Genomic DNA, 17,212 nt, shown 5'->3' with positions numbered 1-17,212 from the left:
CAGCGTGAAAATTCTTGTGCCTTTTTTTCTTAACCCAATTAGGCATTCAGATTTGAGAAACATTAGGGATGCTGCAGCATGTCAAGATGTTTCTGGATTTTATGGATGTGTACTCATGAAAATAAACCCCAGCCACCAGGCTCTGTTCCTAATTAAGGAAACACGTACAAAAATGTAATATGTGCTTTCTTCCCTGGGACTCATTTAGCTTTATGGAAAATGTTTTGCTACTATTTTGGAAATTGTTAAATAACTCTTTAAATAGGCTATGCCTTAAACCTTTGTCTGCCAGGGTAATGCCTTCGGCTAAAATACTGCTTCTCCCTTAAGAGATGTTAAGAGGAGCTGCCTTGCTGAGTGCTGCTCTGCAGGGTGGATTCTAATGGGTGGAAAGCAGGTTCCTCCAGCCCCAGCGGTGGGGAAGAACCACGACAAAGGTCATCAGTAGTGTGTGCGGGGTGAGGGGACGTGCAGGTCAGAGGCCTCTGAGAAGAGGCCTGCCTCCTTAGAAAGCAGGTGCTCACTTGGCTCAGGTGGGCCACCCTGCCTGGCATTCTCCTCTCCCCCACGTGTTCTGCTGGGGAAGGTTTCTGCACATCCCTTTTGATCTTAACTCTAGTTATCATGTGTTAGCCATTAACATCACACACACACCAGGTGTTCTGTTAGGTGACTGGGTGGTAGGTTGGGGTTGTGAGATGTGGGTATAGGTAGAGGGGTGTCCCTTTATTGTTTTTTTATCGGAGGATAAGTGCTTTACAATGTTGTGTTGGTTTCTGCCATACAACAACGTGAATCAGTCATAATTATGTGTATTCATTCCCTCCTTCTTGAGCCTCCCTCCCCATCCCATACCACCTCTCTTGGTCATCACAGAATGCCAGCCTCACCTTCCTGTGTTTTAGCGGTTTCCCACTAGTTATCTATTTTACACATGGTAGTGTATATCTGTCCGTTCTGCTCTCTCAACGTGCCCTGTCCTCTCCTTCCCCTGCTGTATCCGCACATCCATTCTCTACGTCCGCACCTCAATTCCTTGTCTGCAAATAGATTCATCAGTACTGTTCTTCTAGATTCCAATGTATGTGTTAATATACTATATTTGTTTTTCTGACTTATTTCATTCTAGATAACAGGGTCTAGGTTCATCTACCTCACTACAACTGACTCAAATTCATTTCTTTTTATGACTGAGTAATGTTCCATTATATATATGTACCACATCTTTTTTATCCATTCATCTGTCAATGGATATCTGGGTTGCTTCCATGTCCTGGCTATCGTAAATGATGCTGCAAGGCACCCCTTTAAATTGCAGCTCTATCACTTAGCAGTTGCCTAACCTCAGGTAAGCATTCACCTTTGGTTTCTTTATCTATAAAACTGATGGATGGGTAGCTACCTTCCAGGTGTATGGTCAACTGCCAACAAACTTTCGTTCCCTTTGCCTCCTGCTACTTTCCGATCTTCCTTGTCCTAATCGTCAAACTGGCCGAACGGTCACGCACAGCATGCATCCTTTCCCCTCCAGGCCGGGCCCCTCTGCTGCGTATGCCGTCAGGGAACGCCCCCTCCCCCAGCTGCTCGGGCCGTCCCACCTAGCACCTGTGCGGAGCCAGGACTTCGCTCACTGCCCTTCCCTCTTCTCCCCCTTGGAGTCAGTCAGTAGTCCTGCCACTTCAGCCCCTGTCAGGTCCTCTGGCCTGCCTGCATTCACCACACTAGTGTGGGTCTCCCTGAATGACGCTCGCAGCTACTGTTTACATTTTTTCTGTGTCCGTTGTTGCCCTTTCTACCCCATTCTCCAGGTGGTCTTCAGGGAGCATCTTAAAATGCAAGTCTGGTCCTTATGTATCCCCATCCTCCTAAGAATAAAGGTTAAATGTCCCACCGTGGCCCCTGCCTTTCTTCCATGTGGCCTCTGTGGGAGGTCGTTTAGTGTCAGCCGTCATCACTGGTCACCACCCACTCCTTGCCTACTGATTCTCTTGTGTGTCACAATGCCCCTGTGGTGTTTTTCTAGAGAGAACGTAATTCAGAATGGAAAATGGTCAAGGGACATTGTTCAGGGAAGAATTAGGTTGAACCATGTGAAATTACTGATATTAGACCATTTTGACTTAGAAAATGACAATTTCTTATGGTTCAACCAAATATCTAGTGATTTGGAGTCATTTGCAGTAGGTCAGATGGTACAGCCTGAGACTGGCCAGTCAGCTTCCCCATGACGCACCAGCCCATGTGTGGATCTGAGAACTCTCACCTCCTCCTTGGCATATGCTCCAGGGGGCTCTCTTATCTCCACCCCACCAGCCCTCCATCTGTATAAGCCTGTTCATCCTTCACGTTTTAGACATCTTCTCTTTGAAGCCCTCCATAACTCCTCAGGACCAAGTCATGTGCTTGCACTGAATTATTCTCATTTTCAAAGTGCTTAATGTCAGGTATGGAAGATTACATGTCTTGTTCTGAATGGATCCTCAGTGATTTGATAGGTCGCAACAGTTTAGAGTGCCAAACAATATTTGCTGAATGAGTAATTGAATAGGCGAATGAATGAATACTGCTAATCTGTAGACACCCAGGTGTCATATCTGTCACCTCTCCAGCCTTGTGAATGAGTGACGGACGGACGTTTGTTACTTGGAATCCATCAGCTGTCTCCAGGGACCAGGGCGGTGCCTGGCCATCTTCCAGCCTACTTCCTGAGGGCTCTTTCCATGATTGTTTCAAGTTTTGAGGGGGTCTGGCACGCATTTCTTTGAACTGTCGTGGAGGAAACACAGGAAGAGACAGGAGAAAAGGCAGTGGGGTCTGTGATCCCTGAGCAGCGGACAAAGGAGCAGACAGAGGCTGGAAACTGGTATGCCCCCAGGGGCATGCTGGTGAATTATTGCTGCCTCAAAGCAGGAGGCCAGCCTGGGGGCCACGGAAGAGTGGTCATGGTTGGTCTCTCCCTCCCAACACACACAGAACCGCCCTCCCCACTAGGCTTGATGAGTGATAGTTGCACAATCCTGTTATAGTCAGTTCTTTCTAAGAGAATCAATGTTTTAAAGCACAAAAACGGTTTTTAGTCCTTGATATGGTTTGCATCATGGTGGCTGCTCAATTAACATTGCAAGATGTTTACAAAGGCGAGGTGATAGATGCCGATGAAAATCTTTGTTATTTATTTGCACTGTTTGTAGTGTCTCTTGAACTTACAGGGGTTTAGAAGGAGAGTCGCTGAGAAATGAATGAACTGCTCATTGCCCGTTAGAAAGTTGTTGCTGCTGCTGCTAAGTCGCCTCAGTCATGTCCGACTCTGTGCGACCCCACAGACAGCAGCCCACCAGGCTCCCCCGTCCCTGGGATTCTCCAGGCAAGAACACTGGAGTGGGTTGCCATTTCCTTCTCCAATGCATGAAAGTGAAAAGTGAAAGTGATGTCGCTCAGTCGTGTCCGACTCTTGGCGACCCCATGGACTGCACCCTACCGAGGACATACTTTATCATCAGTATCACTGCGAGATTTGGATCCGGCCAGTCATGATTTTAGGGCCTCCCTGGTGGCTCAGTCGGTAAAGAATCTGCCTGCAGTGCAGGAGACCTGGATCGATCCCTGAGTCAGAAAGATTCCCTGGAGAAGGAAATGGCAGCCCAGTCCAGTACTCTTGCCTGGAGAATCCCATGAACGGAGGAGCCTGGCCAGCTACAGTCTATAGGGTTGCAGGAGTTGGACATGACTCGGCGACTAAACCACCACAGTCATGATTTCGGAGACACCACAGTCTAAACCACCATAGTCTAAACAGTCTAAACAGTCATGATTTTGGAGACAGACCTAAATGACAACATCTTTGCTGAGACATGGAGACTCAGGTACTGAGACAAACTGGGGTGGGTTCAATGTCCCTCTCTCTATCAAGAAAGTCAAAGAAGTCAGAAATTATGAAATAACTGACGCTGTCAGCAGCCCAAAGGGATCTCACAGTACAGAACAAAAAGTGAGCAAATATTAAATAGGGGTTTCTAGTATATAGTAAACGAGTCATTTGTCTTTTGATAATCTGAGTTATATAAGAAAGGGAATTTCCCTCTAAATTTGAATGTCCGTAAAAACATTAAGAAGGTTTTTTAAAAACCTGATTTTTTAAACCGTGGTTTTATTTGCTATCAGTGTTAAGGCTGCCAAATATATGATGCACCTAAAATTATCTCAATTATGTTATTTTATATGCTCTGGATATTTATTCAATCAAGTATAATTGTAACTAGGTCAATAGTAAAATCATTATTTGTAAATTACACCCATAAACTCTTTATTTCATGTAACGTATGTGAAACTAACATGCGTTCTCAGTTGTATCCAACTCTTTGCACCGCAATGGACTGTAGCCTGCCAGGCTCCTCTGTCCGTGGGATTTTTCAGGCAACAATACTGCTGCTGCTGCTAAGTCACTTCAGTCGTGTCCGACTCTGTGTGATCCCATAGACAGCAGCCCACCAGGCTTCCCCATCCCTAGGATTCTCCAGGCAAGAACACAGGAGTGGGTTGCCATTTCCTTCTCCAATCCATGAAAGTGAGGAGTGAAAGTGAAGTTGCTCAGTCCTGTGCGACTGTTCGTGATTCCATGGACTGCAGCCTGCCAGGCTCCTCCATTCATGGGATTTTCCAGGCAAGAGTACTGGAGTGGGGTGCAATTTCCTTCTCCAGGGATATATACACATACATATGTGTGTTTATATACACATACACAAACATACAATCTTGCATTTGAAAAATAAACATTTCACAGTTATTATATTTATTTGGAAAATTCCCTGTTAGTAACACAGCACTGAATGAAAATTCATGGATAAGAAGCAGGTGATATTCTTTCCTTTACATCCAACCTTATGATGGGGGGTGACTTGGAAGCTGGGGAGAATCTAGCTTATTATTTCTCTATCAGTGAAAGGCAGAGAAACAACAAACCTCTGGCAAATACACCTGTTCTCAAGAAGAAAATGAACTGATGACAAAAAAAATCTGAGTTCTAAGTTAGGTACATGTATGTTGCTGCTTCCTGTTCTACAAAGGAGATGGGATTTGTGGATTTTTTTCCCACCTGTTTCAGAGATGTCCCGCCTCCCCCTTCTCTACAGCCAGGGAACCAGGAGGGTGGCTACCGTCAGTTACAGGGTCATGGTCATTTCACAGACCCACCCTCTCTGGGATTTCCCCTCTGTTCCCACTGCTGCTGCTCATTAAAGCATCTAACCTCCCTCCTCCTGTCCCTCACCACCCCTATTCAGCACACTCGGCCTCAGCAGCCAGAGTGACTTTGTTACTGCTCTGCTTACAATCCCTCTAGGCTCTTTTGCGTCTGGCATAAATCCCACAATCCCCACCCAGGCCCCCAGGGCTCCCCATGAGGGGACTTCAGCCTACTGTCCACCTTGTCACTGTGATCCCCATCCTCACTGGGAGCTCAGTGCTCCAGAGGAGCCTTGCTCTCAGTTCCCCAGTTCTCCCCCAGCCGCACTTTTGGGAAGCCCTCCCCGTGCCAGCCCTGGGTACACACTCACCCCCAGACTCAGCACAGTACCCCTTCTCCCCAGAGCCTCTCTGGCCTCCTCTTGCTTCCTTCTTGGTTCCCACAGTGGGACTCACTTATAGCAATCTGTTGCATTGACTTCTGTTTTATTCTCTTGGACTGTGAGCTCCTTGAGAATGAATGGGTTCCAGGCCAAGCTTGCTTTGTGTTCCAAATGGCTGGCATGCTGTCTGGCATGGGGTAAATATTCAATACAGTTAAGAATGCAAGAGTGGATAGATAAATAGTATTGTATCTTAAAATGTTATTTTCTACTATTCAATTCAAAAAATCAAGGCAGCCTAAGAAGATGCAATGCTCCAGAAATCCGTTTGTCTTGCCATAAAATCTTAGTGAGATGAAATAGAAAAGGAAAAAAATCTACTTTTAACGAGTCTTTTCCACTTCTTCTTACTCCTCAGGTTATTGTTTCCAGAGGTATTATAGTAATTAAGCATGATATTTTGGCTTCACTTATTTTCACTTACAGCTGAACCTTGCTTGAATTTCTGTTTTCTCAATCATTATTATTTGGGGGTTATATTTGTTCATTTGTTTATTTTTTAGATTCCACATAAAAGTGAAAGCATACAGAATTTATCTTTTTCCATCTGACCTATTTCACTAAGCATAATACCAACCCAGCTTCCCACTGGCATGATCCATACATGTTGCAAATGGCCAAATTTCATTCTTTTTAATGACTGAGTAATATTCTATTGTATATAGAAGATGTGGTATCTGTTTTCTCAAATATTAAATATTCTCTGTTAACCATCTTTCTCAAAGTGGCAAAAGGAATAATCTGAGGTCGTGTAAATGAATTTCATTTTCATTGATTTTATGTTTTCAGTTCAGTTCAGTCACTCAGTGCATTGTGACCCCATGCACTACAGCATGCCAGGCTTTCCTGTCCATCACCAACTTTTGGAGTTTACTCAGACTCATGTCCATTAAGTTGGTGATGCCATCCAACCATCTCATCCTCTGTCATCCCCTTCTCCTTTGCCAGTCTTCAATCTTTCCCAGCATTAGGATCTTTTCCAGTGAGTCAGTTCTTCGCATCAGGTGGCCACAGTATTGGGAGTTTCAGCTTCAGCGTCAGTCCTTCCAGTGAATATTCAGGACTGGTTTCCTTTAGGATGGATTGGTTTAATCTCCTTGGAGTCCAAGGGACTCTCAAGAGTCTTCTCCAACACCACAGTTCAAAAGCATCAATTCTTCGGTGCTCAGCTTTCTTAGTAGTCCAACTCACATCCATACATGACCACTGGAAAAACCATAGCCTTGACTAGACGGACCTTTGTTGGCAAAGTAATGTCTCTGCTTTTTAATATGCTATCTAGGTTGGTCGTAACTTTCCTTCCAAGGAGCAAATGTCTTTTAATTTCATGGCTTTAGTCACCATCTGCAGTGATTTTGGAGCCCCCAAAAATAAAGTCTGTCACTGTTTTCATTGTTTCCCCATCTATTTGCCATGAGGTGATGGGACCAGATGCCATGATCTTTGTTTTTTGAATGTTGAGTTTTAAGCCAGACTTTTTCATTCTCCTTTTTCACTTTCATCAAGAGGCTCTTTAGTTCTTCTTTGCTTTCTGCCATAAGGGTGGTGTCATCTGCATATCTGAGGTTATTGATATTTCTGCCAGTTTTTATCTTGTATCTAAACATGTATGGAAGTAATTTATCATTGTTCAATGGTCAGCTCACATTTGTGGCTTGTGGGCACCAAGCCCTCCACCCTAAGGCTCCGCTTAGACTTGTGGAATCTCTTGTATACATGCCTGATAGTAAAATTTCTCTTTTTTCTACATTTTTCCCCCAAAGTTAGATGTTAAAAACTGCCACAAACTATAGTGCAGTTTAGTGGATTATAGGTTATTTCTGTTTCCTTGTACTCTTCTGTGTTTCTCAAGTAGGTTTTTTTTTAATATGTATCATACTTTCACAATCAGAGAAGAAAGCAGAAAAATCATTAAGGTCTGTTTTGAATATGGAGTAGTTAGATACTTTTTTTATAGGCCTTCTTAGCGTGAGAGCGACATTCAAAAGCTCCTTGATCTTAACCTGAAATTTACTTAGAGACTGATATATTTTTCCAAAGGTGGTTTGGTTCTTTTTTTAAAATTAATGTTTACTTTCTGTTTATCTTGCAATTTCAATATGTTCAGCCTACAGGGAAGTGGTAGCTCAGGGAATTCACTCTGCCTGGTGGCCAGCGGAGAGAGGAGCTCTGTAGTGGCTTCAGCCTGGACCCCACCACCTTCCTAGCTTGTCTGTCTGGACAGCTCTGCCTTCAGCCCAGTCGTTTTTGGGCAAAGCTGTCCTGTGTTCTAAGCCAACACAGGGTACATGTGGAGGACATCAGGAGACTAAGGCCTCATTTCTTTGTCAACAGGGCTGCCGTCTGGAGGGGGAGCGGCACTGTTCACATGTCCCTCAGGGTTCAAAGTCTGTCCCCTCACCCGAGGCGCCAGGAACCCATCAGTCAAGGCTCAAAGCAAGTGTTGATGACCAGGTGCCCACCATCTCAGGAAGATGGGAATTAGGTCTAAAGATGGGGCCTCTAGAACACTTGTTTCCAAGACAGCCGCTTATGAGACAGTCCCCTCGGATGTGGGGAGAACACGTTAGCATTTCTGTTTCACTTTTTCATCTCGCTCATTTAAATTTTGTCTTTGAACATGTTTTATATGTGTATAGTGGCGGTGGTTGTTTTTCAGTTGCTCAGTCGTGTCTGACTCTTTGCAACCCCATGGACTGCAGCACACCAGGCTTCCCTGTCTTTCACTGTCTCCTGGAGTTTGCTCAAATTCATGTCCATTGAGTCAGTGATGCTATCTAACCATCTCATCCTCTGCCGCCCTCTTCTTTTACCTTTAATCTTTCCCAGCATCAGGATCTTTTCCAATGAGTCTGCTCTTTGCTTCAGGTGGCCTGCGTATTGGAGCTTCAGTGTATAGTGGTACCTGCATACAGTTTATCAAATGGCGAGTGCATGTTTGTGATTTTCTCACTCATGAGTGCCTGCATGATAATAAAAAAAATATCAGAGACAGTGCTGAATTAGTACTCACTGTTTTCCAATACTGAGTCCGATGTCACATTCAGTATATGACCACGCTATGCAGCAACCCTCTTTGTCTTCACATCCGCAGAGGAAAAAGGAGTTAATTCTGTAAGAGCCGGCTCTCAGATGACACAAAGATGAAAGAGGCAGAGGCATGCAGACAGAAAGGGCAGGATTACAAACAGCATGAGAAAGGGAATTTAAAATGTGGAGCTGCTGGTAACGTCAGGCGGGAATTCAGGAGCCTTGTTTAGGTGTGTGGTCCTCAAGAGCATAATAGCCGACGGCCCAGGCGGCCGCTTATCCGGGGAGTGTGGTCCACACTTGACTGAGCAGCACTTGCTTCCGGCCGTTCACCAGCTTCCCAACAGGAGTTTAGCAATGAATAGAATTCTTTGGGGTTCCACATAGAATGTTCTTTATTCTGAGTTATGCAAGGCGATTCTGACGTTTCCGTGCACCTGGAACAATCCATTTTCAACCCACGTTGACCTTATTTCAAAGGCTGTTGAAGGAAGTGACTGTAAGAAGTGGCAGCCAGCAGATAGGCCACCGGCTGCCACGGGAACCCCTGCCCCCCAGGTGCAGAGAGAGGGCTGGGGGCCCCCGTCTGCGTTTTGCACTTTGGTTTCATTGTTTGGCTTCTGACCTTGGCCTTCCTCCTCCCCCTCTTGACAGACCCAAGTCAGGCATGCTGCCCTCTCCTCAGACCTCACTGCTTCTCCACAGCCGCCAGCCGTTTGTCCCTCCTCGGTCTCGGGAAGGCGGGGTCTCGGCTTCGCTCTTGTCCCCCCTCGGTTTGCCGTGCCCCTCCTGCGTTCCCCTCCGACCTCAGTGGGGAGCTCTTTGTGTTTGTGTCAGCTGGGTTTCTTCCCTCTTTGTCTGTCTGTCCACCTCTCGGTCTCTGTCCCTCTGTCCCTCTGTGTCTCTCTCTGCCTCTCTCTGTGTGTCTCTCTGTGTCTCTGCTGTCCTCTATCTCCCTGTTCCTCTGTCTCCTCGTCCTCTGTCCCTCTGTCCCTCTGTGTCTCTGTCTGCCTCTCTCTGTGTGTCTCTCTGTGTCTCTGCTGTCCTCTATCTCCCTGTTCCTCTGTCTGCTCGTCCTCTGTCCCTCTGTCCCTCTGTGTCTCTCTCTGCCTCTCTCTGTCACTCTGTCGTGTCCGACCCTCTGTGACCACATGGACGGCAGCCTGCCAGGCTCCTCTGTCCATGGAATTCTCCAGGCAAGGATACTGGACTGGGTTGTCATTTCCTCCTCCAGGGGACCTAACCGACTTAGGAATCGAACCTGCATCTCCTGGCTTGTCAGCCAGATTCTTTACCACTGTGCCACGTGGGAAGCTCCCATACTACACTTGATCTTAGTTTCTATCTCTCTGCTTCTCTGTCACTCTATCTCTGTCGCCTTATCTCTCTGTCTCTCTCTGCCTCTGCCTCCTCACTAGCAGAAGGACACATATAGGGTGCAGAGGCTAGGAAGTAGACATCACCCCTTTCCTTCCTGCTGGTTACGCCATCTCTCTGCTGCACTGACTCCTGTCTGTCCATTCCAGACTGCATTAAGGAGGTGTTGCCCACAGTGATGCTCATTCTCTGGCTCCTATCTTGTCTCCTGTCTATTTCTTGCCTGTGCTTTGACTGCTCTGTCTTGGGACATGAACTTGCTTTTGGTGTCCATGTTCTGCCTTCTCACCTCAATTGCCCACTTGGGGCTCTGTCTTTCCACCCAGGAGATGCTGTGAGTTCATCCACTGTGGACAGAGATACTATAGCAAGTCCATATTTCCTACTAAAACCAGATGGATTGATCTGACACATCATAGACACTAAAGCCTTCATGGAAATATTCATTGTTGGATTTGCCCACTTTTGAATATTGAAACAATTTGGTTATAATATCTAATTTTCCAGGGGAGACAAGGATCTAGAATACCTTACTATTTTGAGGGGACTTCCCTAGTGGCTAAAAATCCATCTTGCAGTGCAGAGGACGTGGTTTGATCCTAGGTTGGGGAACTGAGATCCCATATGTTGAGAAACAGCTAAACCCAGATGCCACATCTGTACTGTGACAAAAGAAAGGTCCTGTGTGCTGCAACTAAGACCCAAGGCAGCTAAATAAATAAATACTAGAAAACATTAAATACAATACCTTACTCTTTTGAAATTCAACTGATAAGAAATCTTAAAGCATTAACCATCTTAATTCTACAAAGGTCTACATAAGCATTAACATGTAACCGTTGATTGTTCACATCAAGAGGCTCTTTAGTTCCTCTTCACTTTCAGCCATTAGGGTGGTATCATCTGTGTATCTAAAGTTGTTGATATTTCTCCATGCAAACTTGATTTGGGCTTGTGATTCATTCAGCCCGGCATTTTGCATGATGTACTCTTCATATAAGTTACATAAGCAGGGTGACACTGTACACTCTTAATATACTTTTTTCCCAATTTTGAACGAATCCATTGTTCCATGTCTGGTTCTAACTGTTGCTTCTTGACCTGCACACAGGTTTCTCAGGACATATATATATACTTTTTCAATTTTTTTTCCATTATAGGTTATTACAAGATATTGAAAAAGTTCTCTTTGCTATACAGTAGGACCTTGTTGTTTATCTATTCTATATATAGTAGTGTATATCTGTTAACCCCAAATTCCCAATTTATCCCTTCCCCTTTAGGTAACCATGAGTTTGTTATATATGTCTGTGAGTCTCTTTCTGTTTCATAAATAAGTTCATTTATATCCCTTTTATAGATTCCACAAATAAGTGATATCATATTTGTCTTTTTCCATCTGACTTACTTCACTTAGTACGATAATCTCTAGGTCCATCTACGTTGCTGCAAATGGCATTATTTCATGCTTTTTATGGCTGAGTAGTGTTCCATTGTATACATGCACCACCTCTTTATCCATTCCTCTGTTGATGGACATTGAGGTTATTTTCCTGTCCTGGCTATTGTCACTAGTGCTACTATGAACATTGGGCTATGTGTATCTTTTTGATTTATAGTTTTGTCCAGATAAAGAGCTTCCCTGGTGGCACAGATGGTAAAGAATCTGCCTGCAGTGTAGAAGACCCGTGTTTGATTCCTGGGTCGGAAAGATACCCTGGAGAAGGAAATGGCAACCCACTCCAGTATTCTTGCCTGGAAAATCCCATGGATGGAGGAGCCTGATAGGCTACAGTCCATGGGGTTGCAAAGAGTTGGACACGACTGAGTGACTTCACTTTGTCCAGATATGTGCCCAGGAGTTAGATTATTGGATCATTTTTTGCTCTATTTTTAGTTTTGTAAGAAACCTCCATACTGTTATGCATAGTGGCCACACCAATTTACATTCCCACCAACAGTGTAGGAATGTTTTCTCCATGCCCTCACTAACATTTATTATTTGTAGACTTTCTGACATTTGTAGTTTTCATTTGCATTTCTCTAATGATTAGTGATATTGAGCATCTCTTTATGTGCCTGTTGGTCATTTATATATGAGAAGACAGATCTTTGCCTGCAGCATCAAAATTAAAAGTGTAGACCAAAGGTCTTGGTCACCTGTCACCATTTTCTGCCACTGATATTTCAACCCTTCATTGGACGTGGGGCTATTCTGAAAAGATGGCCTGAATAATGAAAAAAAAGATGACCGTGATTTTGTCTAATAGGAAATGGACAGGAGATTGACTATTACTGAAAACAGAAGGCTCTGCTCACAGATTTTCTCACTGTGGCTTGTGCTGTTCAATCCAAAGTGTGTGTTTTAAATCAGCGATACGATCACTCTGCCCATGGAGATCAATTAAGAAATCAGTCAATATTTAAGGAGGCCTGAGGCTTGGCATGATGCCCAAGCCTTCCTTTGCTCTTCGGTTTCAGCGGCACCACGCCGTTCCCTGGCGATCGCTGTGTGAACTTCAGGCAGGAGTGGGTGCGTGTTACGTTCATTGTGCTCTCGGGGCCCCTGTGTCTTGACCCTGGATACACCAGTGTGTGCCACTCTGTGCCTATTTCAAGGGGCCTGTCACATTCTTTAAAAGTTGATTATAATTAATCAGTAGGGATGTCCGAACTAAGATGATTTTTACAAGCTCAAGAGAAACCATTATAGCTTGAGTGTTCCTGATGCATTTTGGCAGGGAGCTGAGAAATCTTAAAGAAAAATTAATTGCTATATCGATGGAAACCCCAGTAGGTAGATATCCAATTTGTCATTAATTAAAACGAGAAGACTTTTAACAATTCAAGGAAGCATTGTCAAGATTGTGTGATAGTTTAATTTGCTAATGTGGTATGAACCTGTTAGCTTCAGATGCGTGATTAATACAGGTGAAGCTCCTCCTGGAATTTCTCCGACGCTCACTTTCAGCGTGCAGTCATTTTTAGAGTATGCTCAGTGCTCCTATCTCCCGTGAAGTGAGGTGACAGTTCTGCAGTAACCTCGGCAAAGGTAGGTTAGACGAAATAGTACACATATGTTGTGGCTCATTTCTGCTTGTGTTTGCCTTCTCACTCCACTGTCCCTGAGTCCTACAACAGAGGTATGAACATTAGCTGCAGAACAGGCTGCAGACTCTCTCTGTTCTGGGCTGCTCCCCTTCCACCTAGGAGTTCACCCCAGGGTGGGTTCTAAATCCCTCATTACAACCTTCTCAGGTGGGATCCAGCCTTTTTCCTTCTGTGGCATTGATATAAAGATGCCATTTCTTGACCTGGAAGAATTGTATGTGATTATACCCACTCCTGTGTTCTTGCCTGGAGAATCCCAGGGACGGGGGAGCCTGGGGGGCTGCCGTCTATGGGGTCACACAGAGTCGGACACGACTGAAGCGACTTAGCAGCAGCAGCAGCGGCAGCATACTATACGTGTGTAATTGTGTTCAGTCGCTCAGTTGTGTCTGACTCTTTGTGACCCCATGGACTGTAGCCGGTCAGGCTCCTCTGTCCGTGGGATTTCCCAAGCAAGAACATCTGAGCGAGTTGCCATGTCCTCCTTCAGAGGATCTTCCTGACCTAGGGATCGAATTTGCTTCTCTTGCATCTCCTGAACTGGCAGGCAGATTCTTTATCACTGCACCCATCTGGGAAGGGCCTTGATGGTATTATATGCTAAGCCTAAAAAGATAACTTTGTAGCTCTCATTCATTTCCCAACAAGGCCTTTTAGTGATGCTTCTTTTCTGCTTTTTTAAATTTTATTGAAGTATAGTTGATGAAGATGAAGTACATCTTTAAGATATTGTGTTAATTTCTGCTGTATAGCAAAGTGACTCAGTTTATATATATATATATATATATATATATATATTCTTTTTCATTTTCTTTTCCATGATGGTTTATCACAGGATATTGAATATAATTCCTTGTGCTATACAGTGGGACCTTGTTGTTTATCCATCCTATATATACTAGTTTGCATGTGGTAATCCCAAACTCCCAAGCTGTTAGTTGTGCTTCTTGAAAGTTTCCCAGATGGCTGATTCATGTCAATGTGTGACAAAACCCACTGAAATGTTGTGAAGTAATTAGCCTCCAACTAATAAAAAAAAAAAAAAAAAGAAAGTTTCCCAGAGAAATCATAACATTATTTAGTGAACAGTGTGGAAAGAGACGCACCAAGGTGGTGGCCTGTGACAGTTACACAAAGCAGTCTGCCTGGGTGGTTTTCTCTGTTGTTCTGAGTATGGGACAGCAGCGAGAGGTGGCCGGGTTAGGAGCTGTGGTTCTGCACCAGGCAGTCCCACCCGGGGAGGCTGGTCGTGGTGATGCACCATTTCGCTCTGTGTGTGAACTCAAACCTGTCTCTTTTCACGGACGCTTTGTCTCTAAGTTTTCTTGATTTATAGCCGTTCAGTGGAAGTTATTTTTGTTTTGATGATGGGGCCTGCCCGCCCCCTGTGGTTACAGGGAGGAGATGGTTCTCAGCGTTGCTTTGGTGCCCATGTGCTCACTTGGGTGGCTTACTGGAGCATGAAGTGGGGATGTGTTTGTGTAAGTGGTCTCACCCTCCTGCTTGCTGAGGGGCAGGGTCTCACCTGGAATGTTTCATCTGATTCTGTGTCTCTGTAAGTGACTACAAATCCTTTCAGTGAGAAGGATTCACTCCAGTGTATCTGAATGACTTCAGAATGAATTTGGTCCCATCTTTATTTTCGGGGTTGTCCGCACATGGGTCCTTATGTGGCAGCTGTGATAACGAGGGCCTGACTTCTCAAGGCACGTTAGTCCATCCAGGAGGAGGGACTCTCCTCTGAGGTCAGTGGGACAATGTCTGGAGGCTCGCATCCTGAGAGATGGACTCGTGAAAGCAAACCCACCAGCAGTGTGGCCTCAGACTGTGCTTCCCTGTCCAGGTCTGACCCTTGATAACGGCCCCGATACTTTGGGACAGGAGGGTTATGGAGGCAGATCAAGAAAGCAGGTGTCAACCTGTTGCTACCACAGTCTGTGCTGGGGCATCAGTGTTACCTGAACTCCAGGGCAAGAAAGGAAGGAGTGAAACCGGCTATAAGGTTTACGGAAAAGCTAGTAAGCTGCTCCTGAGAGCAACGACCACATTTCATTTCCAGGACAGAGTTCCATGTGAGGCCTGTCGCTCAGACTCTGTCTCCTTTTCATGTACCTTTTCCACACACACCCTCAGCAGCCTGGCCCCACCTTGTCTGATGGAGCCCGACCAATTGTAACTTTGGGGAATGTGCAGCTAAACCAGGTCAGCCGTCTGCTCTTCTAAGGAAGAATAAGTAAGCACTTCCGAGAAGGCCACAACTTTATTCAAAGGTGGGCTGCGGACTGTGGTTCAGGATCATTTCGATCAGGGTCCTTCCAACCCACCATATCATGTGGGCCATGAACACACTGTGGATCTTGTTTCCACACACAGGAATAGGCATCTCTAAGGATGTGGTTTATAAACATCATCTACAACCCCTCAATGCCTCAGTTGACTTCTCTTCCTCTCAAAGTCCTGAGTTCAGAACTGTGGAGTTTTTGTTGTTGTCATTGCTTCTCCTTTCTTTTTTTAATGTGGGAGCTTTAGTTGCGGCATGTGGGATCTACTTCCTGGACCAGGGATAGAACTCAGGCCCCTTGTATCGGGAGAATGGAGTCTTAGCCACTGGACCACCAGGGAAGTCCCAGATCTGTGTTAACTGTATCTCCCAGCCTTGGCCAAACAGCTGCTCAATAGTGAAATTAACATTTCCTTATCAATAGAGACTGAGAATCAGGTTGGAAGCCAGGCATCTGTTTACACAAAGAGTTGTATTAGTAACAATAATAATGAGCCACTATAGACAGTACTCAGTATTTTCAAAGCTGAAGAGGTCAGTCAGTTCACTGCAGTTCAGTCGCTCAGTTGTGTTTGACTCTTTGTGACCCCATGGACTGCAGCACGCCAGGTCTCCCTGTCCATCACCAACTCCAATCCTCAAAGTTTTATTCAAACTCACGTTCATTGAGTCAGTGATGCCATCCAGCCATCTCATCCTCTGTCTTCCCCTTCTCCTCTTGCCTTCAATCTTTCCCAGCATCAGGGTCTTTTCGAATGAATCTGTTCTTTGCATCAGGTGGCCAAAGGATTGGAGTTTCAGTTTCAACATCAGTCCTTCCAATGAACACCCAGGACTGATCTCCTTTAGGATGGACTGGTTGGATCTCCTTGCTGTCCAAGGGACTCTCAAGAGTCTTCTCCAACACCACAGTTCAAAAACATCAACTCTTCAGCGCTCAGCTTTCTTTATAGTCCAACTCTCACATCCATACATGACCACTGGAAAAACCATAGCTTTGACTAGATGAACCTTTGTTGGCAAAGTAATGTCTCTGCTTTTTAATATGCTGTCTAGGTTGATCAGAACTTTTCTTCCAAGGAGTAAGCATCTTTTAATTTCATGGCTGCAGTCACCATCTGCAGTAATTTTGGAGCCCAAGAAAATAAAGTCTGTCACTGTTTCCACTGTTTCCCTATCTGTTTGCCATGAAGTGATGGGACTGGATGCCATGATCTTAGTTTTCTAAGTGTTGAGCTTTCAGCTAACTTTTTTACTCTCCTCTTTCACTTTCATCAAGGGGCTCTTTAGTTCGCTTTCTGCCATAGGGGTGGTGTCATCTGCATATCTGAGGTTATTGATATTTCTCCCGGCAATCTTGTTTCCAGCTTGTGCTTCTTCCAGCCCAACATTTCACATGATGTAGTCTGCATATAAGTTAAATAAGCAGAGTGACAATATACAGCCTTGACGTACTCCTTTCTAGATTTGGAACCAGTCTGTTGTTCCATGTCCAGTTCTAACTGTTGCTTCCTGACCTGCATACAGAAGAGGTCAAAAGCTAGAAAATCAGCATTTTAATCATTGACAGGCTACTTAAGAGGTGAAGGACTTTTCTTATTCCCACCACAAGCTGACACTCTCTTTCTCTGAACCCGTGACTGTTTCTGTGGTTCTGAGTTAGTGGTGACTTTTTTTTTCCCCCTGCAATGCTATTGAAGTATATAAAAATTTTATTGGACATTGATTTACAATGTTGTGTTAATTTTGGCTGTACAGTAAAGTAATTCAGTTACACCTATGTATATAT

General features: G+C 44.8%; 1 protein-coding gene across 4 annotated transcripts in view; it reads left to right on the top strand.

Moving 5' to 3' along the window:
- Positions 1 to 17,212, top strand: part of DISC1 (DISC1 scaffold protein) — a 428,932-nt gene that overhangs the window by 346,214 nt on the left and 65,506 nt on the right. The gene's annotated exons all lie outside the window — the stretch shown is intronic.

Source organism: Cervus elaphus, chromosome 15 (genome assembly GCF_910594005.1).
Source record: "Cervus elaphus chromosome 15, mCerEla1.1, whole genome shotgun sequence".
Lineage (NCBI taxonomy): Eukaryota > Metazoa > Chordata > Mammalia > Artiodactyla > Cervidae > Cervus > Cervus elaphus.
Note: the sequence above shows the minus strand (reverse complement) of the source record. Positions and strands in the feature narration are given on the sequence as shown.